At 43.7% G+C, this 8,859-nt stretch overlaps 1 long non-coding RNA gene across 10 annotated transcripts in view; it reads left to right on the top strand.

Moving 5' to 3' along the window:
• LOC128109928 (uncharacterized) overlaps positions 1-8,859 on the top strand; it is a 175,436-nt gene that overhangs the window by 34,744 nt on the left and 131,833 nt on the right. Inside the window, exons 9-10 of one of the 10 annotated variants that reach the window (XR_008217965.1) lie at positions 2,925-3,104; positions 4,572-5,037. The exons of 8 other annotated variants lie outside the window; for them this stretch is intronic. This is a non-coding gene — a long non-coding RNA (uncharacterized LOC128109928). Of the gene's footprint in view, positions 1-2,924; positions 3,105-3,513; positions 5,038-8,859 lie in introns of those variants that run through there. One more of the 10 variants, XR_008217964.1, reaches the window with a different exon arrangement.

The following is an 8,859-nucleotide window of genomic DNA, read 5'->3' as shown; positions in this document are numbered from 1 at the left end:
ATAATTCTTTGAAGTTTGAGTCCAGACAGAGTGATGCTTGATTCTAAAATCAAAATCTCCATTCAAAGAAATTTTGCTCTGCTGAAAACATCCCATATTCAGATACAAAATGTGAATTATTCAAGTAATCAAGGAAACTAGGTCTACTAAAATATCTTGCTGTGACACTAGGAACCAAAAAGTGAAGTCTGATGACAGGAAAACGATGAGTGCATAAAGCAATCTGTTACTTTGTTCTCTTGTAAAGTGATGGTGACGTGTACACCTGCGGCCATCTCTACCCAAAGGGTCCTGATACAATTCAGACCATTGTCTAACCCTTGCACCCTCGCCCAATCAACACGCATTTGTCCTGTGTTATGTATCACCCAAACTGCCTTTGTTTAGGAGCTTCTACAAAGACCCAAGAAAAATGCTGAAGGCAGTCCTTTATATTCCAACAGACATGTTCATGGTACAGTCTCAGGGACACAGGCAATGTTTTTGGTAAGGGGAACATTTTTCTTTGGGTGCGTCCCCTCTCCCACTGGAGTTGTTCTACCTTGTGGTGGGATTTGGGGTGAAGTTGCTCCCCTGAACTGAGATGGAGCATGGAGGTTTATCACCCGCAGAGGATGCCAAGATCACTAAATGGGGCTGCTGTACAATAGGTCCCACAGCAGCAGCAGTAGAGCAGATGAAGACTCGTTGGGGAATCAGGGAGTTTGGTTTCCCCGGGGTTTTTTGACTCAGGGCAAGCCTCTTCCTTGTTACTGTCAGTGGTAAACTGACTAGATTAGATTTCTCCCTCCCTCTCATCCTTCTCTCCTTCCTTCCTTCCTTCCTTCCTTCCTTCCTTCCTTCCTTCCTTCCTTCCTTTCTTCCTTCCTTCCTTCCTTTCTGTCTGCCTTTCTCTCTCTCTGTCTCTGTCTCTCTGTCTGTCTGTCTGTCTGTCTCTCTCTCTCTCTGTCTGTCTGTCTCTCTGTCTCTCTGTCTCTGTCTCTCTCTCTCTGTCTGTCTCTCTGTCTCTGTCTCTCTGTCTCTGTCTCTCTCTCTCTCTCTTTCTTTCTTTCTTCACACTTCCCTTCCGTGCTACGGATCAGACCTAAAGTCTATTACGTGTTGGGCAGGTAGCCTTCTACACTGAGCCGCACCCTCCCCAGCCTACACTAGATGATGTCTAAGGTCATGTTTAGTGCCGTGATTCTAAAACCATTCTTTAAAAATCTCTCCCGACTATAGTTTTTTCAACTTCTGTGATTTATTTTTCCCTTGCCCAGTTTTCCTGCTGCTTTGCTTCTTATCTACATGTCTCTTCGCTTACTTTCTGGCTGCTTCACTCCGAGGTAACTTCAAGAAATATGGATCTTAAGAGCAAATCATTTTTTCCTTCGGAGATAGCCCATCTCCCTGCTAGGTCATGCCAGAGTAATTACGTGGCAAGTTCAAGATGTGTCTAGAATATTCACTAGTACAAAGCCAAGCTTTCTTCAGTTTGAACCCTTGGCCCCCTTCAGAGGTTGTTTACTGATGCGTGTGTGAAATGTCAGTTGGGTAGCCGGGTTTGAAATCAGATAATTTAACTAGGCTACAGGGCCCTATGCTGAGCGGGCTAGTCTTCCCAGGCCTCTGCTCTAATAATGAATTTCTCTAGAGGTGTTCTGACACTCTATGGTTAATGTAATATGATACTATTTTTTCTTGCTGTATTCCTCAAACCCAAGCTGACAGGAGGCTGGGGGTCTCTGCCAGGCTAAGGTAATCTGTCAGGTGAACATGTCAACCAGAATCATACTCTTTCTTTTGGTGTTCAATTCGCACTAACACCATGAGTTTTTTACCAAAAAAAATTAAATAAATAAATAAAAAGAGAAAGACAGACAGAAAGAAAAGGAGAAAGAAAGAAAGAAAGAAAGAAAGAAAGAAAGAAAGAAAGAAAGAAAGAAAGAAAGAAAAGGCAGGACTAGTAATACTAAAAATACATCAAGTAAATTAAGAATGTAGCAGCAGTGGCCTCCATAGGGTCTCTAGGACACCAGTTACATTTAACAGCAGAGAGACATTGGGTGAGTTTTTGAGTATGCCCAAGATATTTCACAGGGTGTCTGAAATGCAAACTTAATCAGGTATCCTGTATTCTCATTTGCTAAATGTAGCTATCCTATTTCTCAAAATAGAGTTCGATCCCCCAACATCACATCAACAAAGGGGATGGCAAAAGGCAATTTGAGGGTGACTTCAAAATCCTGAGATGCTGTGATTTCCAATCTCAAGTCCCATATCTGCCCAGTTCATCTGAGAAGTTCAAGGGGATAGATCAAAACATTTAAAGACGTTCAAGGACTCAGAAAATATTTTCTTTATCAATTTCACAGACAGTTTTCTAGGATGTGTTCCAGTTAAAGCATAGAGCGACTCAAAAGGAGACACAGGGTTCGTGAAAGGGCCATTTGGGTCCAGAAAAGCAGAGAAGCGGTTCTGTAAAACAACTGGTATAAACTGGTGTGGTTGGGCATGCTTATAATCCCAGCATCAGAGAAGCTGAGACAGGAGGACTGTTACAAGTTTGAGGCTAGCCTGGGCTACAAACCAAACCAAACAACAACAATAAAAACAAACAAACAAAAACAAACAAACAAAACTCAACAGAAAATGGATTATGGTAAGCAGAGCTGATATAGCATGTAAAACTCTAATTGCAAATAAAATAATTAATTCAAATCAGGCGACATACAAACCAAAGTGCTCCCTGACTAAATTGGTTTGAAGATTAACAAGAGCCCAAACTCCTGATGTCTTCCTGGTCTGACACCCCTGACATTGAGTTTGTCCCAGGGTTACCCCTACATTTTTGCTTATAAGGTGAATGACAGAATCAACCCGGGTAACCACTTCTTTTCTCACATTTCTGGAGATACCGGCTGACTGGATTTCCTTTTGCATAGACTCTCCTCCCATCTTGTTGACCCCATTGGCCTCGGGTTACCCGCTTCTGGAAGAGCCTCTAGCAAAGGAGATGCAGTAGCCTCAATCCTTTCCCTTGGTGCCCACACGGTGCCAGGCACCGTCCTAGGCACTGAGGACAAAGCAGAAGATAAAGAAGACAAAACTGTCCATCTTAACAGGTAAGTGGCACGTGTCTATAATCACAGTGCACCTGGGAGGCCGGGGGGGAGCACAAGTTTGTGGTCGGTTTTGTCTATTTAGAGAGTTCAAAGCCACCAGGGCTATATGAGACCCAGTGTCAAACAAATCAACAGACGAATGAATGAATGAACAAGTTTAAGTGGACACACACACACACACACACACACACACACACACACACACACGCACTCACGCACCCAAACCCCCTCTCTTTCCTCTATAGAGCTTACATTCAGATTAGATAATAACCAGGTATGTAGGTGAAACGCCTGTGTGTGGAGGGGTGATGTGTGCTATTTAGCTGAATCAACAGAGGGAATAGGCATTGCTGGGAGAGATTCCTCAGTGAGAATTTAAATCTTGTGTCACCCTGTTCATCTGTTACAGAAGGGACCTGGGAGCCAGCCACACTCTCCACCAAGCCTACAGGACAGCCAGTTCAGAAGCAGGAAGACAGGGGCTCTGGGAGACAGGCCTGGGGGAAAAGGAGGACTTGGGAGGGTACCAGATAAGACAGAGAATTTAGAAACTGGGTTATGATCAGCAGGTGTGATGAGTCATGTGTTTATAATCATTTAAATAATGATGGAAATGCTGTTATTCCAGAATAAACTGATAGAGAAAACCTGTTCCACAGTAAGATTCCAGTTAGGACCAGTCTAGAAGTACATATGTGCTCTTGGTGACCAATGGACATGTTAGGAGAGATTATAATAATACGTGAAATAAATGTGTGCTCCTTACAAAATCTCAAAGGTAAACAAACCGCTGAGCTCTATCCTTTGCCCAAGGCTTGCCTCTAAATACTGAAAATAAATTCCGGACATGGAGGAACTAAGCAGAGGTTCATGAATATATCGGGATGGAGTGGAGGGCAGAGGGAAGTAATGAACAGGAGCTGAATTATCTACTATACACTCATGTAGACTGTCAAACTACAGAAGAGCTGCAATGTGTCCATGTAATTATGAAAGGAACACACTGAAATGCTAGTGGGTTGGCTTCAGAAGAGAAGACTGATACGGAAGTGAAAGACAAACTTTTATTTCTTAATTAGTCCCTCGGCAAAGGTTTTGAACTGTGTCCATCCATCACTTGGACTTGGCGAGGTATCTGCTCTCCAATCCAGAACTTCTTAATTCTAAAAAGCAAAGGTTCATTATGGAAATTTTGGGCTTAACAGTAGAGGTAGAGCTCCTGCCTAGCATGTAAAAGTCCCTGGATTTGGCCCCTAGCACAGTAAATAAGTAAACAAACAAACCAACAAAATACATGTAATCCTCAAAATACTGATGTGTTTTCACCCAGTCTTTAAAACTGATTGTATTCATACCCAGCTGTGATGATGTGGAATAGCGGCACGTTTTGATGAATCTGGATTCACCAGTCTAAACTAATTAGCTTAGGTTCTGGAGATAATTTGTATCGTTTTAAATCTCCCTCAGGATTGAAAATTAGGAGGCAAACAAACCTGGTGTTGAAGACTTTCTGTCAGAGACTTGACAAACACAAGGGGCAGCAAGGGGAGCCCATCCATCAGGGAAACTAGGCCCCAGCAAGCAAGTCAAGTTCAGACTGGAGTGACGCAGACACCAAAAGCTATTAACTGTGAGACAATAAGACAGATTTGAGTTACAGATGTTTCACATCTGGAGGTAACCACACTGATATCCTGTATAATTAAGGCACGTGTTTGTGAACTGTTTCCACCTCTGGCCTTGTCTCCTATTTATTCCCTTGCCATCCTTCCCTCATGCCCAAGGCTACCCTGATCTGGTGAATTCCAGAGGCTGCCCTGAGCTTCTTCCCGTCTTTGTGCATCAGCCATGCTGATCCCCTTGCTTGGAAAAAATGCTTCAAATCCAATAGGTTGCAACTAAAATAAAATGTTCTGGTTCCTGTGATGTGTAACTAATTCCTTTGCAGACATTTGATGTGTCTTCCCTTATGCTGCTATTGAACTTGACCCCACTATGACTCATGGTATGAATGAACTCTGGCTTGGTCCCCACATTCACCTCTAAAGGACTACTTGAACTTAGGCAAGTCATTTCTCCACTTTGTCGGTTTATTCATCTATAAAAAGACAATAATAACACCTATTTGGTTGTTACAAGAAGACTGAAAAGAAATTAATCTCTCAGTTACTTTCTTATTGCTGTGGTAGAATACCTTGAAAACCACAATGTAAGAAAGGAAGGGTTAGCCGGGCGGTGGTGGCGCACGCCTTTAATCCCAGCACTCGGGAGGCAGAGCCAGGCGGATCTCTGTGAGTTCGAGGCCAGCCTGGACTACCAAGTGAGTTCCAGGAAAAGGCGCAAAGCTACACAGAGAAACCCTGTCTCGAAAAAACAAAACAAAACAAAAAAAAAAAAAAAGAAAGGAAGGGTTGATTTTGGTTTACAGTTCTAGATGGATACAGTCCTTGATGGTGGAGACAAGGGAACCGGCAGAGAGTAGCAGGCACAGGAGTCTGGCTGATCATACTGCATCCACACTCAGGAAGCAGAGAGTGAGCAGGAATGGGGCCAGGCTATCAGGCCCCAAGGCTTGCTGTATTAGTTTGCTTCCTATTGCTGTGATGAAGACCATGAACAACAGCAACCTGGTGAGGAATGGGCTTGCTTGTCTTATAGTGTATGGTCCATCACTAAAGGAAGTCAGAGCAAGAACTTGAACCTAAGAATTTGGAGGCAGGCACTGAAGCAGAAGCCATGGACGATTGCTGCTTACTGGCTTGCTCCTCATGGCTTGCGCAACCTGCTGTCTTATACATCCCAGGACCACCTACCCGGGAGTGGTACATCCACAACGGGCTGGGCCCTCCCACATCAATCATTAATCAAAAAAATGTCCCACAGATTTGCCTACAGGCCAACATGGTGTAGGCATTTTCTTAAGAACAGAGCCCTCTTCCCAGATGACCCTCGCTTGGGTCAAGCTGCCAAACAGAAACCCAGCATACTTGCCTCCAGTGATCCACTTCCTCCAGGAAGGAGGCTCTGCCTCCCAAAGTTACACAACCTTCCCAAAGGGTGCCACCAGCAGGGGACCAAATGTTAAGTACATTAGACTATGGGGGCATTTCATAGTCAAAAGAGGAACAAATAATACAAGAAAAGCCCTTGGTGCAGTGCCTGGCCTATGTAAGACCTCAAAAAGGTCTGGTATCGTCACTGTGTGTTGTGACTGCTGCTTTAATGGTTGGCTCGCAAATCTAGCCGCTGAGGTTAGGAGTTGCAGCTTTCCATCTTCCCATCATTTGTCTTGCTGCAGAACTTGGTGGGCTATGCGAGAAAACGTTTGCCGACTGAACGAGTGAGGGAGTGAAAAGTGATTGAGAGTGACTTCAGCCGCCTTTGTTTTGAGAACAATCATCTTCAAGGATTCTAGTTCTGAGAGTGGACCTTAGAGCCACGCAAAAAGCTGGCGAGCATCAATTCAGTGAGCCAGTATTTTTCTAATTAAAAGAAAAAAAAAAACATTTCCCGAGTACATGTACTGAATTTAAGCTCCTCGTAAGAGCCCAAGCCGTGGGAACAATGCAAACTTGCTTCTTTTCCATAGCGTTCTTCAAAGTCCCACGATGTCAGTGCTTCTAGTCTTCAAAGACTCGGGACTAAGCGGGAAAATGCACTTGAAAGAGAGAAGATGAGAATCGTAAACTACAATTCGAACGGGTAGGCTATCAAAGTATTTTTACTTATTTATTTGTCTCTTTATACCTATGACTAATTTTATTTTACTTTTAATACATTTTTAATAAAAAAATCACATCACTTTCCCCTTCTGTTTCTTCCCCCCAACCCCTCCCAAGTCTCCTTCCAACTCCTTACATGTCTCTGCCCCCTCACTCTCAAATGGATAGTTGGTATTTTATTATTATTAAATGTGTATGTATATCTACATATGCACAGTTATATAAGTACGACCTACTGAGTCCATCTTTGTTGTTTGTGTGTATATGGTTTCAGGGCAGACCACTGTTTTGGATAGCTAATTAGGGGCCTCATCTTTGGGAGAGGCTAATTCTCCTTCGCTCAGCAGTCGCCAAGTGCCTGTAGTTCCTTGTCCCGGGATGTAACCGCAAGAGATTTCCTCTCCTTTCCCATTAGCATGTCAACTGATAACTGTCACTGTTCAGGTCTTGTTTACGCAGCCATTTCTATGACAGACTGTTTCATAGCAGACATCCTGGTCTTCTGGCTCCTTTAATCTTTCTGTCTCCTCTTCTGTGATGGTCTCTGAGTCATTATTGCAGGAACCATGATGTAGATGTATCCCCAGGAGCTGGCTGATCTCTGCATTGTGCCCGTGTGTGTGTGTGTGTGTGTGTGTGTGTGTGTGTGTGTGTGTGAGAGAGAGAGAGAGAGAGAGAGAGAGAGAGAGAGAGAGAGAGAGAGAGAGAGAGAGAGAGAGTCTGTCTCCATTTGCTGCAAAGAGACACTTCCTTGATGAGAGGTGAGAGCTACATTTATCTATGGGTGTTAGGTCAGGATTTAATGGAATCAGGAATTCTGCTGGTTCGCAAAGCGGCAGTGGCGGATCTCTTCTAAGACCCATGACCTCACTAGCCCAGGCTTTTGGCTAGCTTTCTAGTACCATGCCCGATTCCCCTCCTGTTGAGTGGGCCTTAAGTCCAAGCAGATAGCTGTTGGTTGCCACCAATATGTGAGTGCCACTTCTTGCCTCTTTACAGATGTCTTGCCATACTGGTCACTGTTGTAGTCCGTGGGCATCACAGCTGGGTAGGACTATTAATTACTTCCCTCTCTTTGTAGCTTGCATGGTATTATCAGGTACCATGGGAGCTAGACCACAGGAAGGAGAGTTTCAGGTTAGCCATGTGTCCTAAGTGGGTGGGAATTTACCTTTAACCTCCGAGTGGTGACCAAGGCTACGTCGGTAGTCTATATTGTCATGGGAGTCACTGGGACTACAGTGACCATTCATTCAAGGGGAAGTTTCTTGTGACTTGTTCAGGAGATTTTGTTAGTTTGTGGTTCTTGTGGAGAACATAGTCAGCCCAAGTGGCATAATCCCCTTTAAGGTTTAAGATACATACTTTATATATATACATATATAAAAATTATATGTATGTATACATTTATATATATGTATATCTAAATTATATTTCTATATATCACATCACTTTTATATCTTTTCCTATCCATATTTCCTATCTATATCTTAACATAGATCAATATTATAAATTTATATCTTAAATATATATAGTATAATTTTAGGTGAATGTAAAATAATAAGGTTCCTTGATGCTTTATCAAATAACCTTGATGTTATTTGTTTTACAGAGTACCTCTGCTTTGGTTGTCCATGTTGTTGTTTTTTCTCCCCTCTCCGTGGGCTTACCGTTGGTAGACCTGGGTGACTTGTAAAGCCCGGGCTATCGTTGTGCTTTTGTAGTTACACAGAACAGACTTACAACCCCAGGGGTTGAAAGCAGTGAGGGTGCTTCTGCTCTGACCGGACAGCTCACCTGTCTCTGAGAACTCTGCAGCTATGGTGCTCCATCCACCATTACAGTGTGAAGATGCTTTACTCTGGGTGCAAGAATATCAGACTCCACTGTCCATGGTGTGCCGTGCGTGCTGTGCCATGCCGTGCCATGCCGTGCCGTGCCGTGCTGTGCCATGCCATGCCATGCCATGCCATGCTGAGCCATGCCACGCCATGCCATGCTGTGCCATGCTGTGCCATGCCATGCTGTGCCAT

The sequence above is a fragment of the Peromyscus californicus genome, unplaced genomic scaffold, assembly GCF_007827085.1.
Source record: "Peromyscus californicus insignis strain IS unplaced genomic scaffold, ASM782708v3 Scaffold_14__1_contigs__length_90479793_seg_2, whole genome shotgun sequence".
NCBI classification, from domain to species: domain Eukaryota; kingdom Metazoa; phylum Chordata; class Mammalia; order Rodentia; family Cricetidae; genus Peromyscus; species Peromyscus californicus.
The sequence above is the reverse complement of the archived record's forward strand: the minus strand, read 5'-3'. Positions and strand labels throughout refer to the sequence as shown.